General features: G+C 45.3%; 1 protein-coding gene across 15 annotated transcripts in view; it reads right to left on the bottom strand.

The window, feature by feature from the left end:
* Positions 1 to 262: 262 nt before the first annotated feature.
* MAP7D2 (MAP7 domain containing 2) overlaps positions 263 to 22,704 on the bottom strand; it is a 492,516-nt gene continuing 470,074 nt past the window's right edge. For 11 of the 15 annotated variants that reach the window (XM_069637087.1, XM_069637084.1, XM_069637085.1 and 8 more), the window contains one exon: positions 263 to 1,991. The gene's annotated coding sequence lies outside the window, so the exon portion shown is untranslated. The remainder of the gene's footprint in view (positions 1,992 to 22,704) is intronic. The other 4 variants (XM_069637094.1, XM_069637092.1, XM_069637093.1 and 1 more) reach the window with 1 other exon arrangement.

Below are 22,704 nucleotides of genomic sequence, written 5' to 3'. Positions count from 1 at the left end.
AATGCTACACTGCATTCCACCGCTAAGCCACTTCTCTATATTTGCCAAAGTTCCACCTCATGGCCAATTCGGTTCTACGCCCAGCGTTTGACTGATTTCCCCGCTTCCACATGCTTTGAGCCACAGCTATTATGCTTACTCCCATGTCCTACCCAAGAAAAAACATGGCAGCCAAGCATGTGTTTTACACCACACTATTGGAATTACCTCCAGAGATCAGCTTTCAGATTTCTTGCAAGTAAAACACATCAAGCAAAGGGAATCAGACAGGGAATGAAAATGTATTCCACCATGTTCTGCACATGCTATACATTGTCATGCCAATGAGGATTCTACAGGACATACAATGACTGCATATTAAAATATTACATCTCAGATGACAGCTGCTAGGCACAATTTATCACAGTTAAATTACCATCACATTGTTTTACCCTGAAGGAATTGTCGACTTTTAGGGAGGCATGATGGGTAACAAGCGGCAGTTTACTGTTCCGCGATCTGGGTAATTTAGTTCCTTATTAAATTCACCAAACATAAATAAAGTCGCAACCATGTAGCTATATACACACACGCACACAAATTGGCTCCTACGTTGGTACACTATTGACAGGATCTCAAGCAAAAGCAGATCGCCTATAAAGCAGTAAGGCCACGAAGCAAGCTTCTCTCACTCGCGTCCAAAGTTTTACAACTGGCCTCGGATAGTATTGTGGCAAAGTTATTTCAAATAGACGAAAACAAAACTTCCTAGGAAGCAAGCAGTTTTACAGCAGCATCATCAATTCACGAAAACCACAAAAGGAACAAATCGAGATTCAGCGTGTATGGCACTTCATGTACAGGTTACATTCTCCGTGTGAGCGTTCCCATATGGATGTTTGTGGAGGTTAGCAATGGTTCGCAGGTGCAATTCCATTTCATTTTAAGTGAAACGGGTTCATATAGACCAGGGGTTTGCAAACTTCAGCTCTCCAGATTCTTTGGACTACAACTCACATCTGCTCAGAGAGCCAAAGGTTGCATACCCCCGATATATAGACAAAGAAATATTTTCAGGTTTAACATAGGGTTTACATTTTAAAATGTAGAAAACCTTTCACCACAGATTCACAATTTTTCATGATGGCCATTTCACTGCAAATAAATAATGATAGCACGTTTGTGGGGCGGCTCAGGGCCTTTCCAGAAAGATCTGAGGCGGAGTCCACACTCTCATGCAAAGTGCTGCTAAATTGTGGGTAACTGGGCGTAACAAGTAGCTTCACCATTGAATTTTCCAAGGAGCAGTGCCATCTTATTGCTTGCAGTTCAGTAATATCCATGAACATGGGATGAAAATTAACATTTTCAATAGTGCAAGTCCAGAAGGTTCAGGCGATTTGGGATACTAAGCAGCAAATTGAAATGTTCTTGTTTGGGATCCTTGTCCAGGAAGGTTGTGCCACCTCATAACCAGTTGCCGAAGATCCAATGGTCATCTGGTCAGCAGTACATTTTTGGGTTCCCAGAAAAACAAGCTCCTTGCTTAAGTGCTCTTATTTCCAATGCACGATAAGAACAGTAACTTGCAACAACAACACAAGATACCAGACTTGTCTTGTGCAGGAAGCTTGCGCCAAGGAAAATACATGTATATACAAAACGCAGCATAAAAAAAATAAAAAAAATAACCAATTTCATTCAAATAAAAACTTTTTTTTAAAAAAAAAGAGGGGAAATTATGCTTTTAGTAGCAGCTGAATCTTATAGATTCAAAAGCGCAAGACTGCACCGTGACCAATTTTTGAGAAATGGCAGACGTGCCATCCGCTAACGGGAAGCAACCCCGATGACATACCATATGGGGAGACTTGGAGGTTATTTTGAGCTCTAGTGTGTGCAAAGTTTTCAAAGGCAGCAGCAAGAAGCGCCCTCCGATGCTAAACCAAAAGTTCATCGCCGGTAGCATCACTGGGCCACCGATCACATCTCCCACTGAAGAAACGGAACAACTGTCAAAAAAGGAAACAAAGAAGTATTTGGTTAGTTGGATCATTGTACAACTTATCCTGTTCAACCAAGCTATTGCTGTAATTGACATGGTTGCATGCCTCCAGCAGAGGAAATCAATTGCCCCTCAATGGTTCACACTTGTGCTTTATAGTTTGCAGAACGTGCGTCATTTGTTGCACCTTAGAGAAAAGCACCGGACTTAAAAATATATTTGCTCGCTGGGGAAATAAAAGACCACCCTCCATATAGATTGTGTGGTGACATTTTAGCGTTCAATTTGCTTGCTTATTGGCTTATCAAAACAAAGATTAGAGGCCACAGAACTCTTGCAAAGCTCTGAAGTCAAGTCTACCTTTGCAAGATGGAACTGTAAGCAGTCTTAAAGATACCTGTTCTAGGGGTCCTTTTGTGCAGGTAATTGAGATTTTTTTACAAGTCTGTTCTCTAAAGTGCAAAAAGTGATTGCTTTAATAAAACAATGGTGCTCAGCAGTACTGCCTTAATGATAACCAACACATTCACGTATTGCTTTTGATAGACTTCTCTTAATCTAGTATTCGCATAATTGACCTAAAAACATTTGACCTAAAAAATTTGATCAAATTTCTTTGACCTTTTTCAGTCACATTTAATTAAATATATGGGGTGGTTAAGGGAATAGATTAGGTTGAAGGGAAGTGGTGGGTTGCGGGGGTCTCCCCCACATTTTAGACTGAAAAACGGTCAAATAAATTCAATCAAATGTGATTAGGTCAAATGTGATTAGGTCAAATAGACCCAAACCCTTAATCTATAGTGGTGTGGCTTCTTGGTATAGTGTAAAACTGTCAACACAGCAGCACATTCCTTTCAGCGGCAGTAATAGCTGGTTGTAATAATAGCTGCAAGGTTTGTTGTCTCGATTTACTCATGCTACTGAGGTACATGTAGTACAAAGTTCATTGCAGTTGCATGGAGAATAGGACTGTGGAACTTCAAAAAAACCGGTAGCCTTTCTTCCACCGATCCATGTTACTACTCCCCTCAACGCATGATTTATAATGGTATGTGAAGCACACATTTATATAGCCGACTAGTCTTTATAATATGTTTAACTATATTTGAACTATATTTGAATTCCGTCTATTGTGTTAAGATTGGCATGAAAATGCAACAGTTATCAGAATTTCTCTCCGATCTCTTATTAACTGAAAAAAGAATGACCATAGGTTTTTATTTTTTGTAACCTCTAAAACGTTTTAGAAAAATCAAAATACACGTTTTATGAACTGCTGACTGCACATGGGTTGAGTGAGGTAGCCTCAAATAGAGGCTTGGTCTGTGCACACGAGGGGCTTGAACAGGGTTCGAAGCGTACGAAAAGTAGTGGAACTATGTCCCTGCTGGCCTGCACCCACTCCCGGCAAACCCCATCACCACGTCCCTCCCACACACAATACACCCCCCCAAACACTTGCACCTGCTGTTTAAGGGAATGTTTAAGGCAGTGCACTGAAAGTGCAACTTTCAACTTCTTCCTAACGGGACCAGTTCACGGAAAGAAAATACCTATTCCAAGGGCTGGAATGGGTGGTAACGTCCCAGTGCCATCGTTAAACGCCATCGCTTCGCTCAGGCCTTTAACTCGGGCTGCTGGGCTGTTACCACCTGTTCCAGCCCTTGGAACAGGTATACACCATATTATGCCGAGACAAGGAGAGTGCAAATCTCATGCAGCATGTGCTGATGGCCCACATTCCAAGTGTATTTATGCAAAAACATCATTTTAATGTGGAAATGCAGTAAGAGAAGTACATTTTCTTTTTAGCAGAAGTGGGTCTGAATTCTTATAAAATTAATACATAATCCCGTACGTGCACCTGGAATTAACGTTTAAGAAATGCTAGGCTTTGACAATATTGAAAAGTTTTCGTAAAAAGTGCATCCATTTTTATTTGTGACAAAGTTCCGCACAAAATGCAGGAAGAATGCATAAACATGCTGTGGTGCCCGACCGCAACTTGAGGATTAAAATAAAAACTAAAAAAAAAGTTTTGCTGGGAAATTCTCCAGCTACTCCAAATATTTTTCTATCCCCAGTTTATGCTTCCTTGAAAGATATAATTGCAACGAAGCACTTGCTTTATGCAGTTAATAAAATGTTCATTTTACGGTTTCATTTTTTGATTTTACCTTCAGTGCCTTCGCATATACTGGAGGGATCGACTCATAACTGTGGGATCTCTATGGCCGCACTACTTTCTCGGATGTATCTAGACCAGGGTATGTCATCACCCCCTCCTAGCTGAAAACATCTTCGGTTGGCACAGTTTTCCCCAGTCTATAAGGGGTTTGAAGCACACCTCTTCCCCACTACCTCCAATATCCAGTTCTAACCTTAATGCCACATTAGGTGTACTTTGGAGGCCGGATAACAACGTTTTTTGTTATCTCTAAACGGTGTGAAGGCAAGCGACCCCCAAATGTCAGCACCATACAATGCTGCAGACAGTCTGGCAGCTATTTCCTTCAAGGGAAGCGGGGACATCACAGTCATCAAACCTTTTAGAAAATCTCACAGTGCTATCCCCAGTGACTCCTGTAGGGCCATTGATGTACCACTCTTCTCCATCTGGGACAGCCATCTACAACTATTGGATATCCGCACTCCTGAATGGTCATAGAAGGCTACCTTGTGCAAGCTGGTGGAAGAGTGGGTTAACTGGGGGGGGGGGGGGGCGTGGGGGCTACACTTTTTTTCTTGGGCTACAACTCATACATTTTGTGTTCTTTGGATTATTTGCAGTCCCTTCATCTCACAATGTTGATTAAAAATAGTTCCGCATTTCTGCAGTTCAGCTGGAGTTTTTGAGATGGATTAAAAATCACGTAATCTGTGAATAAAAGTATACCTATTTTTATTCTTCCCCAGAGTCGGGGTATCTACTTCCAAATTATGAACATGTGCTAGTGAATAAATACACAAATAAAAAAAAAACAAGGATGGGGCCAAAACACAACCTTGTCTAACCCCGAGGTCGACAGAAAAACTAGATGCGGGCTCGCCCCTCCGAACAAATCTTACTCTTGCCATGTTCTCATTGTAAAGGGCACACATCACTTCGTAGGGGATACGGAACACCAATATCGCCTAATAGTTTTCATAGCGGTTTACTAGGTAGTGTCCAAGGCAGTTTTCAAATTTAAAAAAACGAAATACAAAGACCTGCCCACGTAAAACCACAAACCTTTAAAAAAAATAAAAAGGAAAAGGCAGGAAGCCATGATCAATTATCGAGAGGCCCTCTATAAAGCCCACCTGTTCAATTACCAGAAAGTTATTGGCTGCCCATTCGTCTAGGTGGGTAAGGCTACCATACAATTTGGCTGTTGAACCCATTAGGGATATAAGACAGTAGCTGGCCGGATCCATCATGTATCCCTTCTAAAAAGATTGCTATAATAAACACACTCCACCAGCTGCCCGGAAATCCCAGGCCTGCATTAATCATTAAAAAGCCATGTCAGAAAAGGGGCCATGGGTCAGGTTTGTTTTTAAGTAAATCACCCAAGATACAAATCGGGGCCTGGTGCGTCATTTGATTTCTGCTAGAGTATGGCTAGTGCGACTTCCTCTTCCCTAAAAATGAGCCAATCCTTGCCTTTTGATACCGCCCTAGACTTTACAAATGCATCTGCCCTTAGGGTATTGCTAGCGGGCTGGCTTTTGTATAGGCCCTCAAAGTGGGTAAATAAAAACGTTTCTCCAATACAATGAGACTGGGCAGCGCATTCTGCAGGTTCCCCTATTGGGACCAACCATCCAAAATCTTCTGTGTACTTTTTATATCAATTTCAAAAGGTTCCATTTATTTTCTGTGTCCACTTTCTTTTTTGAGGCCATTATATTTTAGTACGTTTTTCTACTAGACATGATTCTCTGTTTGGAGGTTACGGGACCCACTAAAACAGATTCAACAAGTACCCTCTTTGCTGCCCTACACTCATCTTACCAGCCGTGCTTTACACGTTGACTACCAGCCCTCACCCTTTGTTCAGTCTGTTATGCTCTGAAAAGGTACTCTCAATTGTTACCATAACTTAACCACATTATTGTAAAATATATGTACCAACAAAACCAGTTTATCCTCCATTAACAATATTAGAGGTTTCTTCAAATCTCATGCCCGACAGGTACCTCAGTATGCTTAAAAATAACAAGGCTATAGGTTTAGTTGCAAAAATAGCGTGAGAGAGCAACACTGTTCACCCAACAATCCACCACCTCTGTTTTCCAGGGACAAGGCTTTTTTTAAGGTTGACTAGAGACTCATTGAATTCGTTAAATAGATTTTGTTTCAATTCTGCAAGGGGTTCTGGATGCAGCAGGGGCTGCATCGGGGGTTGGGAGGGTTCACCTGTTAAGAGACCCCAGATCACTGCCCACCATAGCACCCTTGTCATCACCGCTGTTTTGGCATTTGTACAAATAAGTTAATGAGCATATTTGGATACAGAAATTTGACATTTTCACATTTAGCGTTGGAGAGGCCCCGATGTGCCATACAGAGAGGGGGGAAATGTAGTGCTGGACAAGACATGAGATAGCAAATTGGGCTACACACCTTTGGTATATATTTGACACTCTAAAACTAAATTTCCATTGCAAGAGCCAACCTCTGTGGAAATGATGCAATGCTACAATTCAGGAGGGTTACAGAATCAGGGTGGTTTGATTATAATAGAGCATTTAGGAAGTAAAATGAGAGACTAGTACCCACATTTATATGGATCTAATGGACATCGAGAGGTGGGGTTAATGTATGGAAGCCAATCCGATCAGAGAACGTTTCATGCGGACCCAGAACTAGAATATGATGGGCAAGGCTAAAGAAAAAAAACTAACCCATTCACAGTGACTTAATGCATTGCTGGTGGACTCTACGAGGGTCCATGATAATTACTTGTGACTTTCTTGTACTTTAAGATCCCACAAAGGACTTTTGAATCCAAGAACTGCTTGGAAACTTCAGCAGAAAATCTGCTGGAGGCGGTTAATGTGAAAGTGGCAAAGGAACTAGCTCAAGGCAGGATATAGTCCTAGGTACCACCAATGGCACACTATTTCCCTGTTGGGTTGAAATCTACTAAAATACCATTGGACATATCGCTTAATACATCACATATTACACTTGCGAGAAGGTCTTAGTCAATGACTAGCTGCATTTGGAGTGCTGGGCTGCGTCGTTGCAACATTTAACGAAGCAATGCATATGCTTGCCAACTAGAATTTGTAGGGTGCACTCTGGCAAAAAAATCATCAATTATCTTTCTGCCTCCTGCAAGTTTAGCCTAGCACCTTCCACTTGCTGGGTTTTTAGTGGCAAGGGAAAATTGCAGATTGAGATTTCATTTGATTGTTCCCTCTTAGAAAGGTGTAACTCCTCCTTGAAGGAAGTTGCATGGGATGTTGAAACCAGTGGAGGAGTTCACTACCAGGGAAACTTACAGATCATTGGCCGGAAGGACTCTGCAGACTGTGCCTCCGTCTACACAGCATTTGAAGCATTGGAAACATTGTTAAGGTTCCACAAGCAAAAATCAGAGTCTAAGTAAATTCCTTGCATTCTTAGAAATAGATAAACAGTAGGAAAAGCACCTGTGGACTGCCAAAGAACAGATTTGGCCACAAATGCAGACAGACCCAAACTTGACAAAAGACAAAGTTAGCCAAATTGTAGCAATTGCTTAGAAAGAGGAACTTTGCCTCCTGCATCTTAACATCTAGTACAGGGCTAGGCACTGGCTTTGGTCAACGAAGCATGCTTTTATTCAAGTTCCGAGCAGGCCTTAAGGGTGACCTACGCACATGGAGACTTCTTGTGCAATGTTAATGGCCACCTGCTGTGGAGGGCCTCATGGGCTTCTAGTTCATAGCTTTAGCTTCACACAGACATCTCTGGTTCGGAGGGATATGGGGTCATATTTGGCCAGTGAAACTCAGGAAGGAACAATGAGGCTGCCAAATCGGGATGTGTAGGTATGCGTCCTTAAGATCCAGGGACCACATACAGTCTCCCTTGCAGTGTGTACGCAATAAGCGCTGGGGTGACCATCTTGAACTTTTGAAGAGGGAAGGAAAGGTTCAGGGTGGAAAGGTCCAACACAACTCTCAGGCCAGCCCAGTTCTTCTTGTGTATGGTGAAAATCCTGGAGTAGAAGCCCATAGCCCACTTTGAGACTGGGGCTTCTTCCACTGCCTCATCTGTGGTGGAATGAAAAAGGTTGTTACCCTCAAATGGAAGGTCTAATATGAACTCCTGGATGTACGTATTGAACCTGATAGCACGAAGCCAGGCAGTCCTCATGTCCTTGTCGACGCAGATGGCACGGTCTGAGGGGTGTATATGTGCCACAGTGGACTCCATGATGTCTTGAGCCACCATCTTTGCTTCTGCCAGCTCCGCCTTGAAGCGTGCCTGACACTGCACCGGAAGTTCCAGAAGGGAGTCTGCTATTTGCTGCCTTTGATTAACGGCTGCGAGCATAGTGTCCGCATTAGACTGACTAAGGTGCAGTGAGGCCTCGGAATAGACCTTCGCCTCCAAGATCTTCCTTGTCTAGTAGCGCCGAGGACTAGGTGGCCGAGGAAGACTGCAGCTTGGAATCGATTGAGGCCGCAGCAATCACCAAAGAGTAAGGGTGTTCTGACAGCAAGATTGGATCCCCATCTAATTGCCTGTACTTGGCGTCGAGGCACCGGTTGGTAGGCTGCGCCGAATGGGGTTTAGGCCATCCCTTTTTGGTCAAGGTGAAAACGCCCGGCATCAGAATCCCTGTTCTTGCCGCAAGGCGAAGAGTGAGGACCTCTAGCAGGACCCGTGCCTCGGATTGTTCAACCTCGGGTTGTGGAAGCCCCAAGTATTCAGCCAGACCTGCGAGCCATTCATGGAATGTCTTGGCCGAGGACAGAGTGTCAGGGTCCTGCTCCTCATCGGTGTCCACCAGGGTGTCCTGCTGGTCTGGAACAGGTGGAGCAGTACTGGGCACCGCAAGCTGAGGTGTGGTGACTGGAGCCAGAGCCTTCTGTGGAGGCTGGTATGGAACCGCCTGGGGACTGGTGTGGGCAGCTGAGGTTGCACAGGGGCCTGAGGCACTGGAGCCATAGGTGAAATGACAATGGGCGCAGGTGGCAGGGCCACAGTGATGCTTGCCATGCTAGGCCCGGCCTCCAGGACTCGTCGTGTCCTCAGCTGTGTCGCTGGTAGTGCTGCATACAGGCGCCCCCTCAGATATTTGTCCGGTAATAGGGTGGAGCCCCTCAGGTAGACACATGGTAAAAGAACCATGCAGTGACGTCACCATAAGGCTCTAGCAGTAGCTGAAGCAGCCTCAGTACCTGTACTGGTGTAAGAACCTGAACGGTCCCTCCCGCTCGGACATTTCTTTGGGAAGGAGTCGCCCTTGCGGAGTTCAGATGAATAAAGTGGCCCTACCTTGGGCCTTGACTTGTACTGGACGAAGTCCTCTGGAGGCGATCATTCAAAGAGCTCTCCCCACCGAGCTAACCTGTTCTTCAGAGTCCGCGGAGTAAGCGCGTCACACGCGGTACAACCCTCCCAGCTGTGATAGGCGCCAACCCTCCCAGCTGTGATAGGCGCCAAGGCAGCAGAGGCAAAGAGCGTGGGGGTCAGATGAAGGGAAGAGCCCTTCACAGGCTGGACACCTGCTGAAGCCCAAAGACATCGACATGTGCCGGGAAGGAGCGTGGTGCCAGAGGACCGAGCACCTGTTGAAAGACAACAGACAGTATCCAGGGAAGAGCGCGTGGAATTACAAGGCCGAAGCCAAACCCAGGAGCGCTGGTGAAAGTGGTCTGCTCCCATTGACGTGGAAAAGAGGACTGGGGAGTGGCGCCGGTGGCCAGAGTCAAGGGAGCGCATACTCCCAGGGCTGTGCCCCCGCACGCCTCTAAATTTAAAGGGGAGATTTTTTTTTTTTTTTTTTCGGGTGATAAAGGTTCCATCTTCTGTCCCTAGCGAGGGACGACCATACAGTACAGAGGAAAGGGGACGGGACGTAGGAGTACCTTGGGGGCATCAGGGCAACCGTTAGCTTGGATATTTCGCCCCCAAGGGAATAAATTACCATCCATACCCACTATCCTGCAGTCCATTGCAAATTAAATTTGTCTTGGTATTCTGAATGATTTTAAGGGGCATTTGTATTGTTCTGAACCAAATAGCCCAGACTCTTAGCAAGATGGAAGTGGGAGACACAAGGCTCGTAATGGCGCTGATGAAGCTGCGTGTGGGAGATGCGGGAACGAAGTACAAGGAACCACAACCCACTCAAGTACTCCCGAGAGTCGTACAACATCCTTCTCAATCTGGCATAAATCATTAAAAAAACACAGAGAACCAAAAAATAGGGAAAGGTAAAGCCCCAAGGACTGATATTGTTCTGCCACGAAAGAATCAAAGCAAGGGCAAAAAGAAGCATAAGGCAAAGAATCGGGGGGCCAAATCGTCCAGAAAATGTCTGCAGACTGTGCCAGACTACTTTAATTTAAAAAAACAGGAGAAGTCCCTGCCCCCCCATGTGATGAATCGATGGAAGATTTTACCCTGGTGCCAACTAGCTCAGGTTTGGAAGAAGCTCTAATCTCTATTATTACAGTTGGAAGTCTACCATCCCAAGATTGATTAAGACCACCTGTCACTATCTCCATCTGTGAGCATATGAGTTAGGAGGTACAAGGGGTGAGTCTGACGTTAGCAGGGCTGGATTACGAACTTTTCCCATGCAATGGCCTGCCAATTTTGGACATGTTTGTTAAACCTGGAACTAATAGTTTGACATTGAGATGCGGGACCAAAGTAAATACTGCTGGTCAAACTGATGTCCATTGGTCTGGGAACATTGGTGACCACGGATCTGTGAACATGTATGAATAAAGGGTGAGGTAAACCAAGGGTCTCAAGCCTCTGTATTGAGGGGGCCCTTTAGTGGGTCATTAGGTGGTCCTCCAATGGCCTATGGCCTGAAAGAAAAAGATATTTATCACCATCTCCCGAAGCGCGAGCGACATCGGGCCCAACTGTAATGGGAATACTGTACCTGTAGTGAGGACAATCATGAAAAATTACTCTTTCCAACACACAGACCCATATGATAATGCCTTCATGTGTGGCCCCCAGTGAGCGGCCCATAATCTCTCTACAGGTGTGAGGGGTGGATAAAGCTTCCTCCCAGCTTGGAATGGAAACAGAAGGCACAAGAGATTTATCCTAGAGTATCTTTTTCACTTTGGAGGTCCAGAAATACTAAATAGACCGAGAGTTCTGGAACACTTAAAAAATACCAAGCCTGATGCTCATTTCCTCAAAAGATATTGAGCTGGTTGAGTTCATTGACAGAGTGCTAAAATATAGTGGTACTAACAATCCCATCTTGAATGGTGCACAATGCCTTATAGGGGGAGATCAGTAGTCAGACAGTTGGGCTATGACCTGACTCCAAATGGTGGTCAGGAGCTGAGGGGGTTGGTGCCTGAAGTGTCTGCTAGAAGGGAAGGGGGACGAAAGGAAAGCCTTAAGAATCAGAACGGCCTGCCATTCGAGTGCAACATGTATAAATGTGTAGGGAGCAGGAACGATAACCAGCATGAGAACATGACGGGGGATTCTATTGAGTGTTGCTGGTAGGCTCTTACATTGAAGGAATGAAGCTCACAGCTGAAAGATCTAAAACAGCACCTTTAGTTCTAGATAATCTTATAGCTGTGGGTCATGGAGCACCAGAGGATAGAGAAAAACTGGATGCTACAGCATAGGCATCACAATTCCCAAAAGGATGGAGAAGCTATGTTATCCACACCATTCTGTAAACCAGATGTGACATTTTGGGTGATTGTTAATAGTCTGGAGACGAGACAGGACAGGACAGGACAGGAAAATGTTCAGACTATTCCCATTTTGGAAGTTACTGTGTTAAACATTATTCACAACTTTACGGTTCCAATGAGGGCCCTAAAAGCTCCAATGTGTAAGCAAATAATTCAACATGGGTATTAAACACATTTCTGTAGAGGATGTGAAAAATGCAGTGAGAAACTGTAGCGGGTCAAGGGCTGGTGGTCCAGGCCAACTGTCGAACAAACATTTTAAGGAGGACCCCATACTGCAGTTCCTGTTCTTCCGATATAAGTGGGAAGGCTCATCAAACATGGATGTACATTGATTATCCTCAAATATAAAAAGGGCAATCGGTCAATGCCATCTAATTGTAGGCCAAATGCATTGCTCGATACAGTCGATACAGACAGTAAGTGTTTTGCTGGTTTAGTATTAAAAAAATGTGAAGCCTGGATAGATCAAATGGGAATACTGAAACCAAACCAGACCGGTTTAAGAAGGGAAATGGGGACGGATTGCAATGGTATGATTTTGTCCTGTTTATAGAAATCAGCATGGTCCAAACATGTCTCTATAACATACATGGCATTGTTCGGAACTGTCCATGGCCTATGATACGGTGAATAGGGATAGATTATGAGAGAAATTAGATCGTTGGAGTATAGATCATTGCCGCCATATCTTAATCGACCTCCACAAGCACACAACAATTCAGGTTAGATTAGAGAGCGATGGCCACTTGACCAAAAAAAAAAAGAGACATTGTTGGGTTTGAGATGGGGATGCGTAGTGTGTCCCCGGTCTCTAACCTGTAGGTTTCGAATATGGAGGTCTACCTTGACAAAGCATTCTTCATAGCCCCCAGTATTGGGGATTTGGCTAAAAAGGCTTGCATATGCGGGCAGTTTTTGTTCTGTTCAATAACATTCTTGATCTTCAAATATAATAATGGTCTAATAGTAAACCCCCCAAAGAAATATCAAAGATCATATGCTTTAATAGTAAAAAAAGTCGAAACAAAGCTTTGCCTGGTCCATTAACAATACAAGGCTGGAGGTAGTAGAGTCCCTGGTGTACTTATGGTCCCCAGTAATGGCCCTACTAGTCAAAACCCCCTTTTGAGAACAAATAAAAGCGACCGCAATAAAACCTACTGCTTAAATGCTGTACATTAACACCACATTTGGTTATAAAGTTCTATAATGGAAAGGTGGTTCCCAAGCTGCTCTATGGCATAGAGGTGCTGCCCAGGTTCGAGTTGGATGAATTAGACAGCATAGAAGCCTAGATATAGAGGCACACTATGTATTACCTGCCTAAATTCTTACCATTAGCGGCTTTTAGCTGGGAACTTGGACTTCACTTCAGTCCCTAAAGAGTAGTGCAGTTTGGAGCCAGTTACCACTCTTTAGGAAACTGCTCTGCTCCAAGGATGACTGGACGTATGCTGTCCTGGGTAAGACTCGCTTTGGTGGAGGGTACCACCGATTGGGTGAATGATGTATTGTCATAACATGCTAGACGTAATGGATATATCCACAGAGAAGTTGTTGGTGAACCCAAATAGGATTAAGCAAATTATCCGATGGATTGACTCGATCAGGAGAGCCAACTGTTTGGAACCACCAGCTCTATGGGTAGGGGACGTCATTCCAAAGAAAGCAGAACTGGCAGAAACATATGTATATCACTTTCCTGACACTCGTACATAAAGAAGTTCATCAGATATAGATTCATAGTGTAAAAACCAAATTAAATTCTTAGTGTCAGGGATAAAAGGAATCCAGAGTTGACGTTGTTGCGATAAGTGGAAATCTAGAATATCTAAAACCTCTTCTGATTGAATGTTCGGGCCTTTTAAATGTCAGAATCACATCCTTTGTTAAGTTTGTTCCTAATTTGGAAAGAGTCTATGTCGAAAAGCTATGGATATCTATGGTGAATGGTGCATTAGTCCCAAAGATCCCGTCTGTGGTGAGATTCCTAAAGCATTGTAAGCTGTGCTGAAATTTGGGAAAGGGGCCAGTATGTTTCAGATGACGATGTGCACTGATGCTGTGTTCCTCTGATTATCAATCATTTAACACCGTCTTTCCTTCCCCTTTTTTTGGCAATTATGTTTGTGTTTTTCAATATTGCTTTTTCTTGCACTTGTAAAGGGTTTGCAGTATTGTTTCGGCTGTATTGAAGACTCTTGATTTGCTAGTTTCATAATAATTTGTGGCTTTTAGATAGTAAAGGTTTGAATTTTGTTTTAAACCAAATACAGTTAAAAGAAAATGTAAAATTGTAACTCCTGATAAAAATGCAATCTTGCTCTGACTTCTAGAAATTTGAACCAAACTACGGCAATCATTTTCTACCATTACCTCTCTAACATGGAGTATCAATTACTTTTGAAATTTGAATCCATAATTGGATCAGTCCATCCAGGTTTTATTAATGTAAATTAAGAATTTTTCTTCTGTCATTAATTTTGAGAGCTGCTCAATCCACCAGTCTTTGGTGTCAGTCTTTGCATTCGATTTTCTTACCCGTAGCCATAGTCCCCCACATCATACCAGGAACACAACTGTATTGGCTGGGCATTCACAAAGCCCCATCTTTTCAATTACTCTCAAAGATAGAAGTGCTCAAGAAGAGCATCCTTTAAACAAGCTGTAATTTACCCCCTTCTCTTTTTTGGGTATACATTCCCAAATGCCACGGTTTTCATGAGGAGTGAGGACTGATTCACTGCTAAAAAAAAAATGTTACAAATCTCATGGAAATTCAGAGCAAAATTGAGCTTGACGGTTTGGCATTGTTCCGACTCATTTATACTCCAGAAGAATGTTTTGTCAACCAAAATGAGTAGAGCTTCAGGAATGATCACTGCCTTTTATTGGTAGGGATAAGTACATATAGCTATCCTAAGCTGTACATCTTCGGAGGTCATTTGAAAATTAATGCTTTACAATACAGCTAACAACTTACCACAGATCAATGGGCAGTGTAGAATGAGAAATTGAATTTTGGAATTCAATTTACTGCAACCCTAGAGGCTCGACTTCTTGATGCACATCGACAGCCGGGGCACTACAAATACACACATTTTCACAGGAATACTGCTTTTTACCTTAAATCTGAGCAAGCAAAAAAAACATGCAAGTCTAAATAAGTCACTTTAAATGGGCCATTGTCTGCTCGAAAGACATTGCACACAGATGTGCAAAGTTCACAGGTGGTATTCTGCACGGTTAGGGCTGACCTGCGTCTTGTAGACAATGGTCTTTGAATGCAATGAATGTAGGGTGGGCGGGGGGTGCGGGTGGGGGGCAGGGGGTCAGAAGAGTCCGGGGGGGTGGGGGATATATTGATAAAGCTCTATGATGTAAAATAAAAACGGGAAAGGAATTCATTATATGAAGGAAACTGTTGGGGGGGCACTTGGAATAATGGGAGACCACATGGGTAAGTATATTTGTAGTCTTTATTATATTCAATATCACTTGCTGACTAACTCTCCTGTTTCTCCTCCACGTTATCCCTCGCACGTGTCCAATTGGTGCCAGCTTAAAAAGGGACAGTGTCTCGTATACAACACCATCCCCTAACATGTGTCCTTTGGTGCTGCTTCTATCTCTTCTACTAGTCGGTGCAGCCTCTTGACTAGCATCAGATGTTTTCCTCAGTCATTCTTGACCGGGGTATCCAGTACGTCTCCTCTTAATGCCTGTTCTGTGCCATCACCATTGCCGCTTTGGCCCCCGTTTCATGGAGAGGGGTTGCTGCACACTTTGATTCCTTCTTGATACCTTATCTTACCAACATTTCATCACCTGTGCTGATCTCCTTTGGTCAGACTCCTTTTCCGGTCTGTCCACTCCTTTGCTCGTCGTTTACCTTGTGGACCTCCTTCGCCAAATTCCCTCATCCATCTCTCCTCTGTCTGCCGACAGTTTGAATAATCGTGTCCCTACTTGATACACTACCATGAGCTCAGCCGGTGTCTTCCCTCTTGGATTGTGTGGAACGTTTCTGTAGTTGCTTAACATTTGACACAGATCCTGCTTAGTGGACATTCCTTAAATGATTTCTCTTTGGACAACCCTCTTAATTGCGGCCATTAACGTCTCAGCCATCCCGTTGGCCTGCAACCACAACAGTGGATTTTCTGGTGCACAAACACCATGTCTTGCGCAAACCTGTCAAACTAGTTTCCATTGAATGGGTGGGGGGGCATTATCCGTCTTTAGTGTGTGCGGGATATCCCACTCACTAAACACATCATCAATGACTCCCGCTACGTGAGCGAATGCGATTGTGGGAGTCTGCTCGACTACGGGGAACCTTGAGAATTCATGCATCACCACTAGTAGCTATTTTCCTGTCTCCATAGGCCGATAAACGTCCATGGCGACTATGCCATAGTTTCTCAGGTATACCAGTCTTGCAGGGGTACTGGCGGATTCCACCTGGAAGTGCATTGGCATGGCACATTCGTATCGATTCTATGTTTTTGTCTTCTCGAATCCCGGTCCCTCATGAGCTGCATGTACTACTGCCATATGCAGCGAAGACTAAATGATAAACCTACACCATCTTGAGTAGCACCCACTGGTCTGATACTGCCAACTGAGAGTGGATTTTGGCACTCTACTTCGGTTTTGTTCACCCTGGGGTGATGCTGAAAGCGTCCGACAGTCTCTCCATTTGTAGTTGTTCCACTGCCATGACAATCAACAGATCATCTTCCAATGCCTTCTTGACGGTATCCAAAGTGGGAGGGCGTTAGCCATGAGACAGTGAATGTACTCTGCATCCCCTTCCCTTGGTGCTTGTGGGCTATGCCCGAGGTGGCGTGATATGTAATCAGTCAGGTTTTGATGCCCCCTTGGGCTAGGTACAATCTCGTAATCATATTCTTGCAATCAAATGATGCCCCACTTCTCAATACGCGGCAGCATATTTGCTTGAGTATTTTAACAACAGTAATGCATGGTGGTCTGTCACTAAGGTGAATTTCTTGTCGATAGAATGGTGTTAATGTTCACATAGCCAGACAGCTATTAGGCTCTCCTTTCTGCTTCAGAGTATGCCCCTTCCGTTGGCAACAACGCTCTGCTCACATACGCCACTATGTCTTGGCTTGGAGATTGGGCTAGCATAGCCCCAGAGGCTCACTGGGCTCGCATCTACAATGATTTTGGTGTCTGCAGCAGGGTTGAAGTACCTTGTCAGTTGGCGGCACCAAGGGCATTTTTTATGTCAAACACCTGCTGGCATTCCTTTGACCACTGAAATATTGTGTGTCTTAAGCAGTAATTGCAGTGGTTCAATTGTTGTGGCATAGTTGTGAAGGTAACTGGCACAATATCCCACCATGCCAAGGAACAATGTGACTTCCGAGACCTGGCTTGGTGTTGCCAGGTCATTGATGGTGCAGACCTCAGCAGCTCGTTTCATCCCTTCATCCGAGAAGATGTGACCAAATATGTGACCGAAGAACAGAGATCCCATTTGTTGACACATTTGTCAAAATTGAGGGTTAACCCGGCCTATTGCAGTGCCAAACAGTTGACCCTCAATGCCTGGTTATGTTCTTCCTGGGATGTTACATAAATCAGAACGTCATTGCTATAGTTGAATGTAGCTGAAGAGATTCCAAAGTTGAAGCATTTAAATCTAAACAGCCCATCATGGGTGGAGAACGGTGCGATGACCCTTCATGTGGGGTGTAGATCCAGCTGGTGGTACCCCTGGTTAAAGTAGAGTTTGCAAAATCTTGTTGCCCTGTTCAGTTGGAAGATAATTTCCTCAATATTGGGACCTGGATGCCTTTCCCTTTGGATTGCAGTGTTGGCCAATCAAGTCAATGCATAGTCTAATCCGATCACCCTCCTTGGTAAACACCACCAGTGGTGATATCTAGGTTGTGGGCCCCAACAGCCCTCTCGATGTCATTTTTCAGTAGTTGGCAGAGCTCTTGTGCTACTGCCTGTTGCAGGTGGAAACCTATCCTCTGGGGATGTTTGGGTACCAGGCGTACAAATTTAATCGTCTTTTTTTTCCAAACATCTTTTTATTGATTTTATACAAGCGAGTTAGACATTATGGCATTAAGTTGCAAGCGCTGAGAACAGCGTTGCGATGCTGGTTAATACAAGTGATAATAAACAAACAGCAACAACAGGTCGGAAAAGTGTCAATGGGGAAGGCAGGGGAGGAAGGGCGGGGGGGTGTGAGCAGATAGAATATACAGTTGGGGTAAGAGCCCAGGGAGGCTGTTCATGCTTCAAGTTTGTATTGGGGGGGTGAGGGATCAGCATAGTCCTAGGCCTTCATTAGTTTGTGTATGCTCTTGCGAGCGGGAGGGGATCTCCCCGGTCAATACCTCTGTCCTGCTCTTCCACCCTCCTCTTCAGTCTTGTTTGTCCATCCATCGTAGATAGGGAGGCTGTCGGGAAGGCCCGGTATTTCCATGTGTAGTCCAGGAACGGGGCCCAAGTATGGAAAAATGTGTCTATTTCCAAACCGGAGGGCTGTTATTTTTTCGGCTGCTATTATGTCCCAACACTTAGCCCACCACATTTGGACTGCCGGGCCCTCTGGATTTTTCCAAAGCCTTGCTACTGAGATTTTAGCAGCCGTCAACAGGTGGGCACAAAGTTCTGCTCTGTGACCTGAGAGGGGAAATTGGCCTTCGCCTCTCGCACCCAGCAGGACAATACCCGGATCCCATGGGATTGTCAGGCCCATAATCGTGTTGACTTGATCTAACATAGCTTTCCAAAATTGGGTGGCCTTGGTGCATGTCCATAGCAGATGGTACAGTGTGCCTTTGTATGGGCATCCTCCCCAGCACAAAGGGGGAACTGCAGGGTTGCATTTATTGAGCGTCTCTGGGGTTCGATACCACCTGTAGCATACTTTGAATGCCTCCTCCTTGTTGAATACGCATTTAGAGCTTCTATGTGCTCTCGTCCAGATGTGGTTCCATTCCTCCAGTTCAATTGGCCTCCCAATGTCTTTCTCCCATTTGAGCATATATGGCTCCTTGCGGGTAGGGTCAGTTCTGTCGAGAATCTTAGAGGGTTGATATTCTGCCCTTTGGGGGTGTTGCTGTGAGGGATTGCTCCAAGGCTGTAAGGTCTCGGCTTCCGAAATTTTTAATGACCCTACTTGAGAGACAGTGCCTTAGCTGCGTATATCTGAACCTCTCAGTTTCTGGAACTTTGAATTTCACTTTGCAGGCCTCGAAGTCTAGGGGTTTTCCCTCTTCAAAAAAGTCTTGCACCTTCTCCAATCCTCCTTTCCATCTCAGGAAGTTCTTGGGGCTGTTGCCCGGCGAAAATTCTGGGTTCATCCAGACCGAGGTGAATGGGCCTGTTATACTACGGACTTTCCACAGTCGCGCCGCCCTCCTCCAGCTCGCCACCGTGTTTTCGGTCGCCGACAGAGGCCCCATGCCTGCACGGTCACTGGGACATTTCATGTGTGGCAGTGAGTTTATCGGAAACTCGACTCCAAGCCTCCTCCAGCTTCAGCCAGCGGGGTTTCGGCGTATTGGGTGACCAGGCAAACGCATGCGAGAGCTGAGCAGCTAGGACATACCTGGCAACATCGGGAGCCCCCAGTCCTCCCACCGCCCAACCTCGAAGCATGAATTTCCTCGGAATTCGTGGCAGTTTTCCTTCCCAAATGTATTTCATAATGCTCCTTTGCAGTTTCTGTACCGCTTGTTTCGGGATGGTAGTTGGCAAGGCTGAGCAGTGACAAAATAGTCTAGGAATTAGGTTCATTTTTAGGGCCGTAATTCTACCAAACCAAGACACTTCCTGTTTCTGTCAGTTTAGCAGATCACTTGAGTTCTTTGAGAAGTGGCGGGAAGTTTGCTTTGTATAGTCTAGTGGGTATGCCTGGCAGCTGGACCCCTAAGTAAGGCAATTGCCTTTTCGCCCAGGGTATAAGATAGTAGTTTTCCAAATCTGTTAGAGATCGAGGCAGGTTGATGCTCAGTGCCGTTGACTTGGAAAGGTTGACCTTGAATCCCGATGCCTCCCCAAATTCCTTCAATTCCATCCACAGAGCTTTCATGGATTTCTTAGGCGTGGTCATTGTTAAGAGGACATCGTCGGCGTAAAGGGCGACTTTATATATTTGGTCTTTGATCACCAGGCCTTGGATAGCTGTGTTATGACGAACCCTGTTCACAAACGGCTCCATAGAGAGGGCAAAGATAAGGGGGGAAAAGGGGCAGCCTTGCCTTGTGCCTCTTGATATGTTAATTATGTCGGACCTGATCCCATTCATTCTAAGTCTGGTAGATGGGTGCTGGTAATTGGCTAGTGTCTATTTTATGAAATTAGGCCCAAATCCATAGTGCCTTAACGTGTTTTGGATATAGCCCCAATCTAGCATATCAAAAGCTTTATGAGCGTCGAGCGATAGGACCATCATTTCCAAGCCCTTCCTGCTGGCCGATTCGATAGTGTTTATGGTCCTCCTTATATTGTTGTGGGTACTACGGCCAGGGATGAATCCTGTTTGGTCCGGGTGGACGATATCTGGTAGTAAGGGAGCTAACCTGTTCGCTAGGATTTTGGCATTGTTCAGGAGGGTGATGGGTCTGTAAGAGGCACAGTGGCTCCGGCCCCTTCCAGGCTTCACTAGCAACACCGTTAGATACTCTTCCATAGAGGGGGTGGTAGTTCCTGATGATAGGAATGAGTTGAACAGGGTCGCTAACTGAGGTGCGAGTATATGGGAGAACTTCTTATAGAATTGGGCCGTGAACCAGTCCGGTCCTGGAGTTGAGTTTTTCAGTTTCGATATGACCTCACTCACTTCTTCTGCCGAGATAGGGTCTTCTAGGGCTATCAGTTGGGGGTGTGGGGCGTCCGGCTCTACTCCTGCTAGGCATTTAGACTGTGCGTGTGTAGCCATGGGGGAACCCGACATGATTCCCTTGTGGTGTGCTGTCATGATTTCTATTTTCTCTGTATTAGAGTAGCGAGGAGTCCCTTGGGCGTCCAGGAGACATTGAATAGGGTTTCTCGACTGCAGCTTTTTAAGCTTGTAGACCAGAAGCCGGTTTGCTTTGTTGCTGTTCACATAATAGAACTGTTTAGTGTAGGTTAGTGCTCTGGCTGCCTGGTCTGCTAAATGCATTTCTAGAGTTCTTTTCACTTTTTGTAGCGCACGGATCGCTTTCCTGTTCTGGCCTTGTTTGAGGATGCGTTCTGCTTCGGTCACCTCCGCCTCAAGTTTATCCTGTTGTAGCTTGCCTAAACGTCTGAGCCCGGTGGTGCAGTTGTTTGCAATACCCCTGATGACAGGTTTCATGGCGTCCCAAATGGTAGATATTGATGTGACCTTGGTGGTGTTCTCCCTGAAGGAGTTCTTGAGGGCTTCTGCCATTTCCGTTCTGATAGCGATGTCGGTCAGAATATGGTCTTGTAGTTTCCATTGTCGCTGAACCGGTTCGGTTTCCCTTGTACCCTCAGTTTCATTTTGACCAGTGCGTGGTTCGACAGGGCTCTGTGTCCTATTTGTATGGTTTCGACACAGGGAATGAGAGCACTGGAGAGAAGCAGCAAGTCGATCCTAGAATGCCCAAGGTGGGCATGGGAGAAAAATGTGTAATCTCTTGCCCCCGTGTTGGCCAGTCTCCATACATCTATGGTGTCGGTTTCCCGCAGGAATTCTGCCATGGTGAGAGCCTTGCCAAAGTCCTCCTTAGATGGAGGGAGCGTTTTATCCAGGTTTGGGTCTAGTGTCAAGTTGAAATCGCCCCCCCATGATCAGATGACCTTCAGTGAAGGTTATTAGTATGGGAAGGAGGTTACGAAGAAATGGGCTTTGTGCCACATTTGGGCAATATATGGCGGCTAGGGTAATGGGAAGCTCCACTAGGAGGCCTTTCAGCAGTATGTACCGCCCCTCTGGATCTCTTTTGACAGTGATGTGCGTTAACGGTAAATCTCGGCTTATCAATATGGCAACCCCTCTTTTCTTGAGGCCCGCAGAGACAAAGTAGCGTCTTGGGTAGCGTTGGAAGGAGATGCGTTGTTAGTCTGTCCTGAGGAGGTGCGTCTCCTGTAAGCAGACGATATCAGGCGCCAGTTGGGAGAGTGTGTGCTCTACGGACTTCCTTTTCTGAGGGGCATTTAGACCCTGTATATTCCAGGACAATATTGATAGCTCTATCCGGCAGGGCCACTTGTGATTAGGTTAGTTCGAGGACTTATCCTGCCTTTGTTCGAATGCCAGACTTTAGTCTCCCCCTCCCCAGTGGGCTGAGCTTCCACTGTTGCAGCGTTTCCACGTAGAGGGAAGTACCTCCCCCCCTGTGGTGTGTTCCATGTTACCTGGCTCCCCTCCTTTTCCCGCCATTTCCCTGGCTCGACCCCCCCCTCCAACCGTAGTAAACAAACAAAAAGAACGAGAACAGAACTTAAAACAAATACAAAAACAGGTATTCCAGACCAGCCTTCTACCAACTGGGCTATCGGCTGTACCATCGCTACCAGCTAGATAGGAGACCCAAGGGTCTCATGCTGTGTCGGAGAAATTGTTGCAGTGTGGGATTGGGTGCAGTTGGTTCCTATGGCGAATGAGCTTATTGCCTTAAGACTACTCCGGCTGGGCCCTGGGGGACCAGTTCGATTGTGCAGTTCTGGACTCCATGCCGGTGGTCCAAGGGGAATGAGCCGTCTGTACGGGAGCCCCCACCCAGGGAGCCCCAGGTGGCTTAGTTCAATGAATGTAACCTACAAAGGGGGAGTTTCCATGGTGTGGGGGGGCAGCTTCAGCGGTTTTTACATTTCTTCCC

This window comes from Ambystoma mexicanum, chromosome 7p (assembly GCF_040938575.1).
Source record: "Ambystoma mexicanum isolate Mex_15411 chromosome 7p, UKY_AmexF1_1, whole genome shotgun sequence".
Taxonomy (NCBI): Eukaryota; Metazoa; Chordata; class Amphibia; order Caudata; family Ambystomatidae; genus Ambystoma; species Ambystoma mexicanum.
The sequence above is the reverse complement of the archived record's forward strand: the minus strand, read 5'-3'. Positions and strand labels throughout refer to the sequence as shown.